Source organism: Ictidomys tridecemlineatus, chromosome 4 (assembly GCF_052094955.1).
Source record: "Ictidomys tridecemlineatus isolate mIctTri1 chromosome 4, mIctTri1.hap1, whole genome shotgun sequence".
NCBI classification, from domain to species: Eukaryota; Metazoa; Chordata; class Mammalia; order Rodentia; family Sciuridae; genus Ictidomys; species Ictidomys tridecemlineatus.
This window is the reverse complement of record NC_135480.1, coordinates 78,754,662-78,775,239: the sequence shown is the minus strand read 5'-3', so window position 1 is coordinate 78,775,239 and position 20,578 is coordinate 78,754,662. Positions and strand designations below refer to the sequence as shown.

The 20,578-nt window shown below is 40.1% G+C and overlaps 1 protein-coding gene across 3 annotated transcripts in view; it reads right to left on the bottom strand.

Moving 5' to 3' along the window:
• Fat3 (FAT atypical cadherin 3) overlaps nt 1-19,327 on the bottom strand; it is a 600,104-nt gene extending 580,777 nt beyond the window's left edge. For 2 of the 3 annotated variants that reach the window (XM_078046859.1, XM_021734487.3), the window contains exon 1: nt 18,716-19,327. The gene's annotated coding sequence lies outside the window, so the exon portion shown is untranslated. Of the gene's footprint in view, nt 1-17,717; nt 18,255-18,715 lie in introns of those variants that run through there. The other variant, XM_040285086.2, reaches the window with a different exon arrangement.
• Between the last annotated feature and the right edge of the window lie 1,251 nt (nt 19,328-20,578).

Below are 20,578 nucleotides of genomic sequence, written 5' to 3'. Positions count from 1 at the left end.
CATCCTTTTTATAGCTGAATAGTATTTCACTGTGTATATGTACCACATTTTCTTCATCCACTTATTAAGTTGATAGACATTTAAGTTGATTCTATGTCTTGGCTACTGTGAATAACTCTACAATAAAAGTGGCAATGTCTCTTCAACTTATTGATTTCAGTTTCACTGGATATATAACCAGTAGTGGGATTCCTGGATCATACAGCACATTTATTTTAAGTATTCAAGGAAACTCCATACTATTTTCCACAATGGCTTTACTAATATTCATTCCACCAACAATGTATAAGAATTCCTTTCTTCACATTCTTGCCCCGTACTTGTTATTTCTTGCCTTTTTGATAATAGCCATTTTAACTGGGGTGAAGTGATGTCTCACTGTGGTTTTGACTTGCATTTCCCTTGTAACTAGTGTTGATGGTAGCATGTGTCCGGGAAAATACTCAACTCATAATGGCCTGGCAGTGAAAAGAGAGAGAACTGGGACCAGAATCCTAAAATACCCTTCAAGGGCCCCAGCCCCAATGATATAACTTCCTTCCCAATGATATAACGAGGCCCTACCTCCTAAAGATTCCATTGCCTCACCAGAGACCATGGGGCAGGGAACCAAGTCCTAACACATGGGCCTTGGGGGACACACATCCAAACCAAAGCAGTACCTCCCACAATCACTTCACTCTAGAATAGCTTTCTACTTCACTCTGTACTTTCCTCATCCTCCACTCCTCCACCTTCCCCTTCCTTGTAGAGTTGTCCCCATCTACTGTTACATTATTGTCTTAGAGAAAACAGTTCTCCAGTCCAAGATGTAAGCCCCAGCATCCCACCACTTTCTTAGTCCCTTCCCATCCTACCTCTTTGGAGATGATATCTCCACTGTCTCTCTTCCTCTCTATTTGCATCTGCTTCTTTTCCAGCACATAGCTCACCATTTTCTTAGGAGACAATTTTTGCAGCAGTGTCTTTCATTTTTACCAGCCCTTTCCTCTATACCCACAAACATACTTGTTTTCCACTTATCCTCATAAAAACCTCCCTGGACCCAACTTTTTTCTTAAGCTACAGCTCCAATGCCCTCCTTTCCTTCACTGCCAAACTTCTTGAAAGAGTATTCAAAACTTGCTGCCTCCACCTCCTGCTTCACTCAACCCCCTGGCATCTGGCAGGCATCCCTCCCCACCATTCCACTGAAACTGCTCAGTAAACGGTCAGTCATTATGTCTTAACCATCAAATCCAATGGCCTCTTTCAGCATTCATCCACTCCTGCATCCTTAATCACCCTGTGACAGTAGAAGAGAGTGACGCGTGCTTTCATTCATGCCTTCACTGAAAAATCTCTCATTCCTTGGCATTGGTGACACTTCCCTGCCCTGTGTCTTCCACCATTGCTCAGATTGCTTTTACTCTTGCTCCTAGAGTTCTATTCTCAATTAACATTTTTTTTTTGCTCCAGGACAGGTATTGCAAATTACTTCCATCAGCCAATAGTAAGGTTTTTCTAATAAAGTTTTATTGAGACACAGTCACAACCCTTCATTTGTGAATCCATCTTTCAATCTATACAGGCTAAGTAGTAGTAATAAAGACAATATATCCAACAAAGCCTGAAATATTTACTCTATGAATTCTTTACAGAAAACATGCCAAAACTCTCTACAGAGTCTACATAGTGGGTCCCAAAGGGTCTTCCAAATCCAGCAGCATGGACATTGCCTGAGGACTTGGGATATATATAATCCTTAAGTCCTTTCCTAAAACTGAATTTCCTAAATCAGGAATTATGGAGTAGGACACAGGACTCTATGTTTTAATAAATCCTCCATGTGACCCTGATGTTCATTAAAATTTGAGAACTGCTGATCTATGCAGTTACCTGGAAAATATCCCAGAGTTTCAAGTGCCACCCATGCATGTGCTAATAATTCTTGAATCAAGCTCTACCACTCCTGTATAAATTAGTATTTCCAGCTAACTATCAACTATTTTTACTGGAATCTCATTCAATTATTCAACCAACCCATTCTCAACATCCATTATAGAGCAAGCTGCTATCTCTGCAGGGACTAGTTTGCCAGTGGAAAAAAAATATCACTCCTGCAATATTTGGGACATACTTTGCTAAAGAATTACTCATCATTTATGAAAAATTCAAATTTAACTGAATGTCTAATGTTTTGACTCAATCTACCAATCCAATGCCTGGGTCATACAACGAACACTAAAAGGGTTTCTACTCAAAACAAGTGTGAAGTTCAACCAGGGAGCCAAAGACATAAATATCTAAGACAATAAGATAACCTTAAATCTCATATTTCAAAAATTTCTTTTCCCACTTCTTTTGTCAGTATCTACAATGACTTTTTTGAGTCAAGCACCATCAAATATCTCTTCCTCATGTCAATAAAAGGGGATCTGATTCTCTCATCAGATGTGTATAAGAAAAGGGTTGGGATATGAATATTAGTGGAAGAATAAGAAAGACATTATGTATAGTGGGATCCTCATATCTTTAAACCTTAATCTTTATCAATAATTACATGTACTAAGCATCAACATAGTTGAAGCTTACTATTTTAAAGTGTTGTAATAAATATTGGTTCCATTGCTTAAAAATTATATCCAGTGAAAATTTCATAGTTTGGAATCTGGACCAACAGTTAAAGACAGGTTACAGTTCCAACTCCAGACCACAGGCCAGAGCACTGTAGTTCATCTGGTTCATTTTACCCTGGGAGCCAGATAGGATCCAGGAAAAAACTCTTTCACATTGCATTTGCTAACACTGATGACAACAGTGACTGTAAAACATTTTATTAACCAGCATCCTTTGCAACAAGAAGACAGATTTCTAAAACAATGAATTGGATGAGATGCAAAGGTTTTACTTACTTATTTAAAATATTTTTTTTCCTGACTGTTATCTCTTTAGGAAGAAGACTATTTCCTAAAACACAAAGCTAGGCATTTTTAAAAATCAAGTCTGTATCAAAGAACATTTCCATCTAACTCTGAGAAAACTCATTTTTAGAACTTTTCCCAAATGCCCCCAAAGAACACTTGCTATTATAATCCACCCATGCCTGAACATATTCAATTGAATCATCTGTGTAATAGAAACAAGGCCAACAGAGACAAATGAAATTGAGACTTTATCTCTAATATATACTTTCAACTTTGTCTCCTCATTTTAATCAATACTTGTTGATTTCAATTTAATAGGCCTTCTACTGGACATATCCTTTAGGTGGAAAAGGAAAACAATAGGAAAGGAAGCTGTTAGCCATCAGAAAAATGTGCAAATTGAACACAACTATCACTTGGTCTTAAATTTCTAATATTGTTATACAGATCCAAATTTACAACTCATATTATATTTGTTTCTACAAAGGAATAACCTGTAAATCTTCCTTAAAAGAAAAAATTTCATTATAATAAACCATTCATATAAAAATCTCACATTTTTTTTCTCTAGAACACATCCTCTAAATAAGTTTCCCTTCTAGTTGTTCCCTGGATAAATAAGTATTATCCTCAGAGGCCAGGAGTTGAGAACTTGAACTCCACATGTTGTAGTTAATGGGCAATAAGTCACACTCAGGTTTGCATCAGGATGTACCAGCATTAAACAAAACTACAGCTTTCCAAGATAACTGTGAGATTCATATTGGAACCAATTTCATGGAGCTCAGAAAGACTTGCCATGCCTAATGAGCAAAACACATTCATTAGAGCAATATCTTTCTCTAATTCTTTGGTTTTTGTTTGTTTGTTTGTTTTGTATGTGGGCAACTTGCTTTATTTTACATATGTGTAAATATATATCTATACGTATTTATATATAGATATAAAATATATATCTATATATAAATACGTATAGATATATATTTATAGACAGTAGAGTATATTTTGACAAACATACATGGAATATAACTTATTCTATGGTTACCTGTAGGCTTTCTCTCTTTACCCAGACCTTAAGCTATAAGGGTAAGTTATTTATTTGTCTCCTTGACCCTCCTAGCACCCAAGCAAGCTGCCACCATATAACAGGTGGATGTACATGAGTCAGTAAAAAGCAGGCTAGGAGGTGATGAAACTCTACAAAATGCGGTTATAAGCTTTCACTCTGAAAGTTGCACTTACCTGGCCATTAAATATTGTTCCACTATTGTAACTGCTGGTAGTTTTCTGATGGTTTTTTCATTAAATCACAAAGAAGTTTTTTAAACTTTCATAACCATGAAGGAATCTTGAATTAATGCTTCTCTCAGCAGAATTCAAGATAATCTGTCTTTATCAGATGTCTGAGCAGTCCTTCACCACCAGCAGACAGTCAGATAAGACACTTTTAGAAAGGTACTAGTTTATAAAAGGCTTACATAGCATCTTTAAAGATTTTGTGTTTGATTCAATACCTTAATCCAGAGATACCCTCTTAATCCTTAAAAAGAGTCAACTTCTTATCCTAGAATTCTCCATGTTAACACAAATAGTTGCTAAAATTATCCCTGTCATCAATGTCATCAGTCTAATTCTCAGTGTGCAGAAGATGATGGTATAAAATGAATACTCTTCTCCCATGTTCCTAAGGCTTCTTATAACAATTGCATGCTGTGCTTTCCTTGATTTAGCTGCTATTTTAGCCAAAACATCAGTGCAAACTTAGTGTCTAGACAGCTCTGTATCTGCAGGTGTGTAAAGAAAATTCACTGTACTGAAATAATACTAAGGGAATAATTGCTTAATGAGTTAACCACTTAAAATATGACTGGTTTTTCAAATTGCAAAAGACTAATTCAAACTAGAATGGTTAGAGAGAGGGATTGTACCTTTAAAAGCAGTCCTTTAAAACCTCGCCTGTAAGACACGTGAATGAGAACACATGTAAGTAAATACATACATACATACTCTAAACAAACAAATGAAACACCAGCAATAACCTATGTTCATTAAAAGGAGGTTAGTTCTTGTTGAATTAAAATCAGATCCCTCCACCTTCCATAACTACTTACTATTAACAAGTCTGCTAAATTAGATAAAATCAAATCTGAATTCAAGGCAATTTAATTTTTACATAAGTATTACATGAACATTTACCAGCACAGACCCACAATTTTCTATGAAATATCTCCAAGAACTCCTCACAGATGTGAGTGAATAAAACATCTATCTAAAAATACATTATTGAGCAATGATAAAAATACTTGAGACAGCAAAAGAAACATCACAAATGAGCTCTCCTAACACTGTCTTGGCATACAAATAAGTGTATGTTGCAAATATGAGTATTCCATTTCCTGAGGTACCCACAATGCTGAGAAGTAGGAGAGAGTTACAAAGACGTCCCTGAAATGAAAATATCCAACACAGAAAGAGCTATTAAACTCAGCAGCCTCGAATGGCTGGTCTAAAGCCAGCAAAGAGTTAAACACCTAGGCTAGCTCCATAATGAATGCTCAGTAAGTTTGGCCAAGGAATATCAAGTAGATACCAGGGCTGGAGCAACTGCTAAAGGGATGACCTCCTTGAATCTCATTTGCATAGCAATGAGATGTCACAAAGGCATTAAGTCTGAAACTGCAATGCTGTTTCTAAGCCATGCTTTATTTTGTTGTGACATTAAGCAAACTGCTTTTTAAAGTAAAAACAGAAATGATTCCAACAATACAAAGGGGGGGGGGCATGGATGTGTTTTATGAAACAGACTGGAAAACAATTTGCTAAGAGCTACTGGGTCACTCTGAGAGCAAAACCAGCTGAAACAAACAATAAAATAACTTTCAAGTATATTTCTAAAAGTGAGATGAGGTAAATAAGTTACTGGCTTTTGTCAATTAGTATTTGTCATTTGAGCCAAGAATAATGCATGCCTATTCATAACAGACAAACAAATATGTCAGTAAAATGAGCCAAACTCTCTCAAAGTGCATGTGTTGCAGCCTTAGGCTGTTGTCTACACTGATGCAAAAGACTTTAATTACAGTTTGGGGTTTGTTTTTGTTTTGTTCTGTGTTATCTTGAGCAACTTTTAAGTAGGTCAATTTTACTTAAAGGTTTAGGGAATAGTTTGATATCTAAGTAAGAGAAGTTAAAGCATTATTTCACATTTATATAAACAAATTATGAAATACACTATAAAATTAGAAAAGTTTATTTAAAAAAATTCAGCCTTCAAAGAAATCTTTATAATGCTCACCACGGCCTACCCTCAAATTCTGAGAGGATGAGGCCATCCTCTTTTTCCAGTATGGGGAATCCTGGTTGTCAACAAGAGCTTTAGTTTCAACTCTTGGCCCTGCCAATTAAAGTCCGTGGTCTTGGTCCATTCCTAACCATATCTTTGTCACCTGTGAAATGATGATGCTAATTTCTACCATGCAGAACATCAGTGATGCCAGATGCAAAGAATTTGATGTAATGGATGCCAAAAAAATTTCTTAGTCACTCTCTTCTTCCCCAGCCCTTTTCTCCTTTCACTGATGGTTGTATCAGAGAATAAAGATACTCAGTGCTCCACTAAGTACCACCCAGCCTTCTGTTGAATACACTAAATTATTCCAGCATCTAAAAGCCCAGATACTATATCATTCATCCATTTAAAAAATGTTCACTGAGCATCTATCATGTGGTGGGAACTGACTATAGAATAAAGGGTTCAGGAGTCAAGAAAGATTGTGCAAATGCACCATTCAAGGTTATAGTTTCACAGTTGCCATCAATGACTACAAAGACTTCTCAGTTTGGGGAGGGATGGAAGCAATGTCAAAACGTGCTGGAATTCTAAGTAACTGATGAGGTTTAAAGGTCTTCACAATGTTCTCCAGCATAACAGTCCCAATTTTCATCAGGGTTATAGATAACAACTGAAAGTTATTAGTGAACCAAAAAGAAATAAAAAGCCCCAGACCCAAACAAAAGAGAAGTCTTCTGTCAGTAGAGCCACGAAGAAGAAACTGCTAGAACTTGGTCACCAGTGTGTCATCTACACAGCTTGCCATTTATTCTCTTCCCAGTTGAGTGATAACATCAATCACACCATTTAATCCCAGCACTTGCAGACTATTCCAGCCTGCCTGGAAATCTGCATGGAAGCACAGGATCAAAATGCCCATTCATCTAAAGAACTCTGCCTTTTAAATTACTTTCAATTACTTTCCCACTATTTATAAGGATTCTTTTTTTTACATAACAAAATCCAACTCTAATCAATATATGCAGTATATCCCAGCTGATTAATGTAATTCTTGCTCCACCATGATGTTGGAGCTGTGCCAGCCTTACCTAGCACACAATTAAATGTCTGGTAATGCCTGCTGCTACCCAGCAGGCCTCATGAGTTAATGGGGAAAAAAACAGGATTTACTTTTGCCTTGATCAGCTCCTATCTCTCTCTCATCTGCCCTCACTCTCTCTCATCTGCTTATAGACATGTACAAAGTACGCCTGGAGAAATAAAGGCCTGAAATAGTCACATAAACCTAAAAGGCACAGGAGCATGAAAAACAGATCTCCAAAGTCTAACTCAGCATCCTCTTAATTCAGTAAATCCTTCCAGAAATAAGATATCCCTCTTCTCAACTACAATTCCAGCACAGAACTGTGAGCAAATTCTAAGCATTGGAAATACTCAGGGATCAGACTCACCTAAATCCAATATTATGAATTATGTTCAGTGTACCTTCAAGTCAATTTTCAATAAACACAAATCACTTAATAAGAAATTAAGAGCATTACATATTTCTCATGCTCCCATGGATTTGGTGTTAATGAGATTTTGTTTGTTAAGCTCACAGAATGACAAAATGTCTGAAAGACAGACACAGCCTTTTCCAATCTCCATTCATTCAAGAAATGATTATTGAACGTTTTGTGTAATATGACATTCCCAAGACACACGTCTGTTCACATGTTGATTTCACCATCCTGATTCTCAAATAATGCATGTAGCACAGTGTAATTGGGAAAAGAAAGAGATCTGGAATTTTATAAGACCTGCATTTTAATATATTCCATTACTAACTTCCAGGTATTGTCTGCATTTATTTATACACATACAAGCTTTACTATATTACAGATACAGTACATCCAATACTTTAGGGAATATTCTGTTGCCCACATGGTCAGAACAGAGTAAGCAGCATTTCGGGCAACCTGTGTCTCAGGATACACTGGAATACCTCAATCCCTTATGAGGTTTGCTGTCAGCAATCTAGTGTAATAATAGTCATGGCATGATTTAATTTTTTATTGTTTTTCTTTTTTTGTTATACATGACAGTAGAATCCATTTTAATATAATTATGGAAGCATGGAATATATTTTGTTCTAATTCAGACTATTTTTAAATACTAGAAAGTTTCCAAGGATCTTTGTAATAAGAGCAGTCTTATGTGCTTTATGCTTTCTTGACACAGAGCTCAATGCTGAGATACTCTCCTATCTTCAAGCCTCTGTGAACATCAAACTCCATGAGAATGTATGATTAGATAATAATCCTTCTATCAGGACTTCCTTGAAGACAAAGTATTCTTGTAAGGTGACCAAACATATGGGTATTCTCCCCACATGGATCAGAAAGAACTTACAGGAAAGATGCACATCTTTGATAATCCGCCAATCAAGAGCTTGAGTCTATATGGCTGGAGGATCCTTTCTTCAACTAGAAAACATGGACTTGAAATAATATACTGTATACCACCAGTACCAGAATGATAATGAGGTTTTTATTCATCACTCAAAATAAAAATTTTTAATGTTTGGTCATAGATGTCCAGTTAGAAAAATCAATAATTGCTATCCTTTCAAATATAAATATGGCCCTTCAATTTTAAATACTACAATCTAGTACGAACATGAATGGGGGAACCAAAGATTAATATGTTATACCCTGAGTCCTGGGAACAATGGCATACAGGGGTGAAGTAACCAGCTCAGGTTACTTTATTACAAGGCCTGTGGTAATAGTGCCATAATAATAATGACACAAGTTAAGCATCTGCAATCTGAAAAGCCAAGATATTCCCAAACCTGAAACTTTTTGAGTGCTGATATGACACCAAAGGTAGAAAACACCACAGCATTATTTCTTCATGCAGAAAATTAAAAATTAAAAATTAATCCCAAACCTAAAACACTTCTGATCTTGAATGCTTCAGAGAAGAAATACTCAACCTATATTAAGTAGAGTGTGGACCTGCATGTAGAGATTGGAGAAAACAATATAGAGAAGGTCTAAGCAAGACCTCAGGATGGCATGGGACTCCAACCAGTGACCACAGGAGCTGGGGAGGCTGGGAGACACATATGGCTTCATAAGCAACAGGACAGCAGAAGGCAGAAGAAAGACTGCATAAATAAGAAGATTTTAATAATAAGGGGAAGTTCTTTGAACACTCCAAAGACTGGAAATGGAATTGATCTTATCTAGTTTCTTCACAGAAGAGCGGACAATGTCAGATATATGATAATGGATTGGATTGGACTGGCCTTACTGTCCAGAAATTCTGAACTTTTAGTACCTCCTCAACATCTCCATGAATAAGGTGGGCATTTCTCTTTTCTGTAACTCCAGTCCATGTTTCCCTTTTAGTTTCTCCCCCAATGCTTCCCCCTTAAAGCTGTACTTATGAAGGTCAAACTCTTTTAGTTTATCAGATATTTGAAAGAAAATGTATTTCATATATATATATATATATATATATATATATATATATATATATATACATTCTTGCTTCTCTTTAAGATGTTTGACATTCAAAAATAAAAACTTAAAAAATATGAATTAAAGAGAGGCAAAATATTATTTACTTTTATAAAAGAATTTGCAGCATCTACTTAAATGAGTATCAAGTTTCTCCTAACTAAATGCATTTAAAATGTGATTTGCTTTGAAAAATGTGATTTGCACTCAACATTTAAAAACATATTTATTGTATAAGAACAATCTAGGCTTATTCACTCTGATGATTATCATAAGCACTGATAAGCTGTAAGAAAGTGGAAATTCTCATAAAATACCTGCATCTCTCTCTCTCTCTCTTTCTCCCTTTAGGGAGAAGGCTCAATATGTTATTAATCCAACCTACTTAACATAAATATACAGAGCGTATATTGAACAGAATGTGTGCATTGCTGAATACAACTTAGGAATAAAGTGATTAATGTAAATAATTATAGCATAAAATCTACACTTCTAAAGTAAAAGAAGATTATCTAATTATTGGATAATTCAAGGAGATCTAAGAAATTGATCTAGCAGTATAGCATATTTTCATCTTACACTTCTCATCCAATTGTCTAGATCACCCAGTTTTCTTCCTCATTATAGTTGTCTCCTGAATATAAATGTAAAGCATTACGGTCCCATTATGAATCCAGAGACTTCCAAGCAGATGATGTCACCTCGATTTTGCCATCTTATAGACTTAGGGTCACATATACATTATGTCCCTTTTATACTTACTTAGATAAACATCATCCAGCAGAGAAAGCTAAATTTTGAAGGATCAGGCACCATATTTGATTAATACATACCATGTAAAACTTTGCCCATGGTAATAAGAGTGCTCTTAAGACACTTGCCAGCAATGATATGGAGGTAAAGAACCAGCACATGCCATCAGAAAGACTAACAGTGTAATGTGTACTTATTTCAACCAGACTGTGAATGATCTGCTATGTCTACAGGACAGATGGAATGCTAGATTACTTTAAACAGCCCCTAGTTAGAGAACATACCTATGAAGACAAGGAATTAAGAAATAGTAAACTAGCCATTTGCATTAATATCAGTATAAGAGGCAGACCAAATTTAAATTGCAAACAGGTTGACAAACTTTCAAGGGTTTGGTGAATCATGTTTCTCTCTTCCTCATTTGTTACCTACATTTTCAAGCTATCTCTTTACTAATTGCAGTACTTTCAATCATTTATAACCATCAAATGCAATTCAAAAAGAAATATACCCCACAAGGATATTTAGAAAGAAAGAATTTCCCATCTCCCATGTTACTGGAAAGTTTTTCATGCCAACAATTAGGAATAAAAAGGATTTCTACACTAACCTTCAACCATAAAACTGAAAAGGATGCAGAGAAATGTGAAGTTAAATGTAAATTCTGCCATCAAATAAATATAATATAAAGCTAGTAGTTATAAAAATGAAATTACTCTCACATATTACTTCTAAGCTGCTAGAGTAAAAATTCCACTATCATAGTTTTACTTTCCAATCCCTATTTTTTGGAGGTACTAAGCTTGCCTAAAACTTTGGTGATACTTCAAAATGTTAGCAGATATCAGGCACTATGAGAGTAGCTGTGGAGAAATAACATCTTAATCAGTTGCAAAATTAAACACATACACACACACACACACAGAGAGAGAGAGAGAGAGAGAGAGAGAGAGAGAGAGAGAGAGAGAGAGAAAATAAAGAAGCACAAAATGGCAAATGGTCAAGTTCCAACAGCTAAAAAGATCCAACACATGATGAGCTTTTAATGAGTGAAACACGCCATAAGAAAAAGACCTTCTGTCAATAAATCCCAATTCTTGTTCACTAATTAAACCATCTTATACAGTGCCTGAATATGTAGACACCAGACTTCAACATTTCTTAATTATATTCAATTCCAGGCATATTTTTCCATTTAATTGACATTCTGAAATGCCTTTACAGTCCTATCAGATAGGTACCAAATTTCTCAAGGGAGATTACCACACACTTATAAATTCTGATCCATTTGATTGAAATTGTTACTATGAAACATTTTTTTCAAGTGTGGGAAAGGTTCACATCCCATTCTACCCATGACACCAGCCACATTAAAGTCATCTGCATTTGGCGCACTTTCATGTGTACATTTCTTTGCAGTGAGGCTCTCCACAGCCAGGCTAATCTGAGGAAACCATAGCTACAAAATCCAGCCTGGCATGGGACCATGCCCCATGAATCACCCAGCTCACTTCTCAGCCTATCACAGCAGCTCCTGCCATCATTTAGTCACCACTTAGAGACAGAGAACTTCAAACCACAGTTAAAAATAGCCTTCAGATGTCCAAAATATTAATCACATACTTACACTTAAAAAATCAACAAAATGTCACGTGTAATAGATATTCTAGTTTTCCAAAAAGACTAAGCAACTTCTCCTACAAAGATATTGCCTCACTGTGCTTTTAAAGAAAACACACACACACACACACACACACACAAACATACACACAGTGTATGTGATAGAAAAAACTGACACACTGTCATTAAGCACGTTTGTCACTGCATTTAATCTATATCATCTGGCATTTACAAAGGTTAAGTAATGTTCAATGATATTTAGTTGTATTAATAATTTAGGGTTTATTTCAAAGTGTGAAACATTAATAGCAGCTTCACAGTGCTCACCTTTTAACCTTCTATGGTACTGAAAAGACTGAAATTTTTAGCCAATTGTTTGGGATTAATTTAGTTGAAGTCCTGAAGTTACAATTAACTTTTCAGTTAGCCTTGCATCTCTGTGCCTCATTCAACAGGTGCACTTATCTCTGACATCTCAGAAAACAAAAGTAAGAAAGAATAACAGAAACATCATTTGCAAGTGCTCTGCAAAGTACAAGTATCAACAAGTCATGGTGAACATCCAGGTTAGAATTTTAGCCTTTCGCTCACATTCTGAAAGCTAGTATTACTTGGTACACCATTTACTTGATTTTTTTTTCTTTTCAGGTTAAAAAGAAGCAAAAACCTAAATGCTGAATTTCTAAAGGACAAGACACATCAGAGTTTTGTGTGTCCAAACTAACCCTGAGATTTATAATTGAGCTTCAAACATAGGAAAGCCAGGAGCTAAGCACACCATGAGCACTTTCATGCAGGATTCCAGACACTTTCAAACAGCCTAAAAGTTCTCTTTGAATATGGGGTGGCTGGGCAGAGATCACCAAGGATAATGGAGATATGTCCTGTATACATTCTGGAGTCTTCCCAAAAGACTGAAAAACATTCTAACAGCCTAGTCTGCCTGTTCCATGAATATGTTCTCCCCCAAATGAGCCCTGCCTTGACCCTAAAGAAAAGAAGGAATTAATTTTGTAGTGTTTTGCATACATTTGAGCTAAAGTAAGAATTATTACTAAGAATTTACTGCAGTACATATTCTTCTCATTCCCCCTATTCCAGGTTCCTTCCCAATGACATTCTCTTGTCAATTAGTAAATACTACCATGTGTTGATTTCTAGTACGCATACATAGGTATCTCCCATCTTCCCAACCAAATACTAAGAGCACAGAAGTGATGTATATGTTTTACTACTATTTTAATCCTATCCATTGCCTTGGAAGAGAGGGGCAGTTTCAGTAAATATTGGTAAAAAAGAAATGTGAAAGAAATGAATTTTAAAAGATAAAAGAAAGAGTAATGAAATGGAAAAAAATAAAAGTGAAGCATTTTTTTAAAAAAGAAAATGGCCTTAAATTTCATGTGACTTTCCAAAATGAAAACAAAAAGATACATTTAAGATATACAAAAGCAAGATTTAAACAAACACATTTATGTCCATTATTCAGTCCTGAAACCTTGAAAGCTCAGAAAGCTGAAATACTAAAGTGAGCTCAAGTACTCCTCTCAGGTCCCTGGTATGACTTATAGGTCCTGGCAAGACAACCCTCATGATACATTGTCTGAGGAAGGACTATCTGGCAACCCTCTCCAAGCTCCTCCAAGGTATCCACATTCATATACACCAAACTGATGAAGAAGTTAACTCTGATTATATGGAGAGTTTGATCATTAACTTCTAAAATCTGTTCTGAATTTTCTTTGACCATCATCATGACAGTAAACCCATTCTCATATTTGCATTCCTTCCACTTAATAGAGGGGAAACGACTACAAACATAGAATAGACTAAAATTAAGATTAGCCTGGGAATGCCATTCCAATTCAGAATGACTAGAATGGGTCATTTGTCACTGTTATATGTAAATGACAGTCTGTTTTGGTAGACCCGAAACTGGCTTTAAGCCATAGACCAGTGTCAAATATGTTCTGGATAAATTCAATCTGCATCATTAAGCTGATTTTTTAAAAGAAAGACAAACTTATTATTTTTGGAAAGGAAGCAATGAAAAAAACATGAAAGGATAAAAAGCTTATTAAATGAGAAAATACTTTTTAAAAATCAATAAATTTGAAAAGCCCATTGACGCAAATTGACCAAAGTGCAGGAAAAATATTTACTCTCAGAGTCTTCACAGTGGATGCTGTGGTGATTCTTAAGAGGTCAAGCTATAAAAAATATCCCCAGCCTGCCTCACAATTGGTAAAAAGATGCTGAAAGTGACAAAGCCATCAAATAGAGATCAAAAGAGGCTTACAGAAAATTTTATACAAAGCAAAATACACCGGGTTGTGTTTGTTCTTTTAATGTTTTTAAGACACACCTACATGTCTCTGGAAATCAAAGTTTGACTTTTTATTTCTATTTTTCTGATACTGGGAATTAAACCCAGTGCCACTCTACCACTGGACAACATCCCCAGCTCTTTGTATATTCTTGAGACAGGATCTCAAAGTTTCCCAGGATGGACTTATACTTGGAGTCCTCCTACCTCAGTCTCAGTAGATACAGGTGTGTGCCACCTCACTGCTGTGCCCAGCACTGCTCTCTCAAGGAAGAAACTGGGCAAAACACAGGTTTATCCCTCTAAGTCCCTTGCTTTCAGATTCTCTTTCTAACTTTGGTGTTTTCCACAATCAGTAGACAACACAAGTTCTTCTTTAGGTTTTTCTATAGCAATCAAAGGAATTTTATTAGAGTGGACTGTTCTACCTGCTCCTGTAAGGTAGAACATATGCTTTACTGTTCAGTGTTCCTGTAGAAGGAAAAAACAACAACAACAATAACAGCCTGGGAATGATCCACAATGTAGGAAACCAAACATCCCCAATAGTATCCATTTCCCTTTTGCCTCAGAGAAAAAAAGCCAACCCACCAGTCAGCTGGACAGGTGTTGGGTATGAAGGCTCTCTATTCCCAACTCCACAAATTTTAAGGGTAAGATAAAGCCACAGTGATTGTTTGTTTGTTTGTTTGTTTTGTGTGTGTGTGGGGGGGGATATGAGCCATTAACATAACAACACAACCACTATGGAGGGCGCTCTTCATACTCACTAGAAATGAATGAATACCCTCTCCTTAATGGTAATTGCCTACTTTTTTTCTATTTGATATAAGTCATCAGCCAGATGAGAGCAGGTTTTTCTGCAGCATGAGAAGAAAGCAGAAAATAACATAACCTGATGCACCAAACTATTCTTACTAGAGCAGCCATATGAGGCCCTGCTTTACAAAAAGCTTTGGGCTAACAAAACAATCACATCATGTACAGGCCAGTGGGCATCCAGTCTGTTTATTGCTTCTCATTTCCCTCCCTCCCTCCCTTCCTTCCTTCCTTCCTTCCTTCCTTCCTTCCTTCCTTCCTTCCTTCCTTCCTGTAGCTCAGCACAAGTGTAATCGCTAGTTAACAGACAGACTTGGTCCTGATTATTTAAAAATCCCCAGAATGATTGATTGCCAGGAACCAAAATAAAAAAAAAATGAAAGAAAGAAGAAGAAGAAGAAAAAAAAAAAAAGGTTGAGAGTCAATTTCTGGTCAACTATCACTGGCTGTGAAAATCCTGCTAGGAAAAGAAATGGAGCAAGCCCAGCAGCTGACCAATTTCTGATCTCTGAGCCAACTGCCTTTCATGTGGAGTTCTCTGTGTGGTTCAGATATGAAGACATTATAACTGGACAGTTCTGGGAACTTTCTCATCCCAGTGCAGTGTGCATAGAACCTGGCTCCAGCATCATCCATTGTCCAAGTTCCAAAATAGCAACAACAGGGATTCATGATTGAATAGCAGCATTCGGTTTAATTCGAAGAGACAACTTTTTTTTTCCTCCTTGTAAATTGTTAAAAAACAAAACAAAAAACCTTCTCTCACTCCCACTCCAAATCTATTAGATAAAAAGGACATCAAACAGTTGGTTATTACGCATATTTTTGGTCTTTGTCTCCTGGCGCCCTTGTTTTCTTGGCTGTTCTTTATTCTCTCACCGTTCAACTGCACCAATTTAGGAATTAAAAAAGAAAAAAAAGTAGAAGCAATTGGTTCTATGCAATTTCTAGAATTGTGCAGCATCTCAATCTTTTAATCTCCTCTCCCTTCTCTCTCCTCCATCCTCTCTTTTTCTTTTCTGATTAGATTCAAATCTCCACGTCACACTAGAACCTCATTTGAGCGTCCCCATCCGATAAGGTGAAGAGAAGTTCCATGCCTGCCACTGGAGACGAAATTTGGGCTCTCTTTGATTCACACTGAGATGTGGGTATCTTGGTGCTCAATTCCCAGATGGAAGGCTAGCCCTATTCACTACCTGAATTTGCCTTCTGAATCAAAGCAAAGTCATCTGCAGTCTTTATGGAGGTTCTCAGCCTCTCTGCATTTATTTTAACTCGGCCCGGGTGCAATCAGAGAATGTAATCCTAGCAACAAAGCCAGGAGCACAAATCCACTAAGATGAACTGGTCGGCAAGCTTCCCCGCCCCCTTCCTCCCTACACCGGGACTAGTCTTTGAAACAGACAAGCATCGGGGCCAGAAAATTAATATGTCGGAGGCCAGGAAGAGAAAAGCGGTGCAATACAAGTGTCCAGGAGTGGTTCCGCTGTGTTATGTACATCTTTAAACACCAAGGACCAACAAATAGGAACCCAAACCGCTCAAACCCCGGGTGGGAGCGTCGCCTGTAGCTAAGTGCCTTGCCGAGAGCTCGGTCCCCTCTCCAGGCGCGCCCTCCCCCATCTGGCTGGGCCTGAGCGAGTGGGGGAGGTTAGCGCGGGTTTGTCTGACACTTGTAAATGGCAGTGGGATCCAACTTGGGAACAAACGCGCCTGAGTCTGGGGGCGGGGAGGAGGGAACCGGAGAAAAGACTCTTCAGTCTTTAGCTCTGTCCCGCGTCCCTCCCTCCGGCGGCGACTGCGGCAGGTTCGCCGAAAGCCCTAAGTGGAGTCCCAGTCAGCGTGCGCGGGCAGCGATGAAATGAAGCTCCAGCCCTGGAGGAACGAGTCTGCCAGGCTCAGAATGTGAAGGCCACTGGTCTCCACGCTGCGACCCGCTGGCTCCTCTCCCTCGTGGCTGCCTCTCCTAGTCCCCTATGGCGACCTTCTCTTCTCCGCAGCCTCTTCATCTTTTTACATCCATACAGAGAACACTCTTCTCCCAAACCCTTGTTTGTCCCCATTAACACACCATCACACCTCGCTGCAGCCTCAGGATGCCACCGCCGGCGTGCGCGCGCCTACACACACACACACACACACACACACACACACACACACCAGGAGCGGTAGCCTTTCTTCTCATCTCCCGCAACCCTAGAGGTCCTAAGCTCGCGGCCAAACTCCTACCACCACCTCGTTCTTGCCCCAGGCGCGACCCCGCCCATGAGTGTGGGAGGGCGAAAAGTGAAAAGTTGCTTTCTGTTAAGTCTAATCATCGCCAATATCTCTCCATTTCAGAAATCATACACGACAAAAGTCAGAACGAAAGAGGAGGGGGAAAGACAGACCATAGCACTGCTAAAAATATCCGGGCTCGCCACCACGCGCAAACCCAGGGGCCAGATGCACTTTAGCTCAGCGACCCCCACTGGCCGAATCCTTTCACTCACCAAACGCCGAGAGAAAGCGGTCCAGGCCACCTCTGCTGCCTTCCCGCCCGCGTCGTTCAGATCCCCACACCAGTCCTGCACACACATTAGCCGCTTCCAAAGAGGGTATACTCTGCACCTGAAGGGTGAGCGCTTAACTGGTGAGCCTTCAGGTTCCCACACCTACTCCGGAGAAGTCTGCTCCGCATTCCCAGTATGATCAGATCTGCACTATTCTCTTTTGGAAGACAAGCCGGCTTAACCATACGCCCGCCAAAAAATCCTGCACTTTCCCAAAGCATTCCGTTTTCCTCTCCCTATCCGAATTATAGAAACTGTCTCCCCTCCTGTCTACTCTGCAAAGGCTGTCTCCCCCAGTTCAAAGGCCGCTGCCATTCAGTACATCTCACTATGCCCACGAACTCTGCAAGCCAGACTCAGACACAGGGAGTGGATCTCCAGGCTGTCTGGTAACCCGCAACCCTATCTAGTTAAAGTAAAGGCGGGGATCTAATCTGCAAGGTGTCTCCTCTACCAAGGACCCGACTTGAGCCTCCAGGTCCCTTAAGTGAGTGCATTGGCATCTTATTCCCACTGCGCTCAGCAAGCACCAGCTACCAAAGAACCTTGCTGACTACATCTTCTCATCCACCTGCAGGCGGGCAGCCGGGGCTGGAGATGGCTGTTCAGAGATGGGTGCACCGATCTGGAAGGCCCTTCTCACCCTCTCCCTAAATCCTTATACCCACCCTGGGCCAACTCTCCTTGCTAACCTGCCGGATCCAGCCTCAGGGCCGAGCCTCCTCTTTCCTACTCGCATCTGCGGTGACCATGGCTTTGGGCTGCCTAGGCAGGAACTTTACAAGGTGAAAAGTTTCCCCCACGCGCTCTGCCGGCTTTTGCTTCCCCGCGTCCACCTCAGAGCCCATTTGCACCCAGCAGCTGGGGCTGTGCTCCAAAAGGAGCGCTCCAGCCAGTGCCCCAGGCAGTCAAACAAACACGCTAAAATCTCCACGCACCCTTGCCACCGCTGGCGATCCACCGTTCCACCAGGCGCTTTCCCCGTGGTCTTTCTTTGCAAGTGCTCTTGATTAGGGCGAGCCGGACACCCAACCGCTGCCGCCGCAGTGCCCGCCGCGCGCTCGCAGGGACTGGGGCACAGAGCGAGCGGAGGCGCTCGGCGCTTGGCGCTCGGGACGCTGCCGACACTGCCGCGGGTTTGCAGTCGGAGGAGGGGAGCCGGGAAGAGAATGGCAGCGGGAGGAGAGAGACTGGGGCTCGAGATCCCAATCCGCAGCCCCGATCACAGCGCAGCCTGCCGGGAGTAGCGTCGGCTCTCGTGTCTGCTCTGAGCTGCGGCCGCCGCCGCTACTGCTCTCTGCGTAGCTGTTCAGGGTTCCCCATCACAGCCCACGCCAACGCACCGCCAAGCCCCACATTGGTCTCCCCCTGTCTCTTCTCGCTCGCTACCTCCTCCTCCCAAACCGCGAGCGAAAGGGGCGAGGGGGAGAGAAGCATCCGCGTCGGGGATGACTAGTGATCTCCGAGCGTGGCGCGCGGAAGAGGGGCGAGCGGAGGGGGGTTGCGGGGGAGACGCGGCAAGCTGGAGGGCGCTCCCGGCGTCGGGTCTGGAAGCCGGACTAATTTTAGAGCTTCAGTTTTCCTCCACCCCTCTTTCTGGGCTTGAGGATAACGCAAACGTGGTTTCCTGCGGGAAGAGCATGGTGCCCGCTTCAGAGAGATCATACAGCACCTCGTCTGACCCCTCTCCCCCCTCCCAGCCCTATAGATAGATATGAGAGAGAGAGAGAGAGAGAGAGAGAGAGAGAGAGAGAGAGAGAGAGAGAGAGAGAGATTGGATATTGCACATTACTCCTCTAGGGCAGACGAGGAAACTGAGGCAAAGCGAGATTAAAATTGGTTACCTTTGGCCTCAAAGCTAGTTGGTAGAATGAAGACTATACCATCAAAAAATGCAGTTTCTCTTTACAAAACTGTTCTTTACAGACAGGCTTCCACATGGTTTTAGAACCTGGGGGTCGTCTATTACCTTGTAGAGGAGGGAGTTAAACTAGCGACATATGGGATTATGTTCTCCTTTGACCCCAAGTTTTCTTAAAACATTGATTGTGTGAATAGAGAGACGATACTGTGGAGATGTGGAGGGGATGAGTGAGTGATTTGGGGCTTCATGATTTGCAATTCCAACTATAAGTCCTCCTGTTCCAATAACTTCTGCCATATTCACACTCCCTGGCCATACTACCCACCAAAGCAGTCGTCATCCCATGCTGCTGTGGAGGAGGACACATTCATCCCCCACAATGTGTGTTCTTGCACTTTTTCCTTTCTTCCCCTTGTAGTAGGCAAGTCTAACACTACCCACTTGCCATTCTCACCCACCCCACTACACACACATAACACACACACACACACACACACACACACACACACACACACACCCCTCACATCTGTCTCTAATGCAAGCCTGTAAACCCATGAGTTGCCTGTTTCAGATAGTTTCTTCCCAGCACAGTTGGCTCCAGGGGAGGGCCAGGCTTGCAGATCTCTTTCTCAGAGGAAAACTTTCTTTTTGAACCAGGAAACTCTCTTTGGGGAGTGAGGTAGGGTTTACTACTGAAGGACTATGTGCTTAGTCACTAGATCAAGCCCTTTGAACAGCCCACTAAGTTTACCTTTCTGGTCTTTAACCTCTAGGCCTGGGACTTGTTTTCATAGCAGCTACACAAAGGCTCTCCAGGCTCCTGGAGAGTGGGGAGTGCCCCTTGAAAGACTCCAGCAGCCAGCAGCCTTGACTGCCCCCATAAAGCACATGGCATGCTCTGATCCCTCTTCCCTGAGAGTTTAATGGGAATATTAAG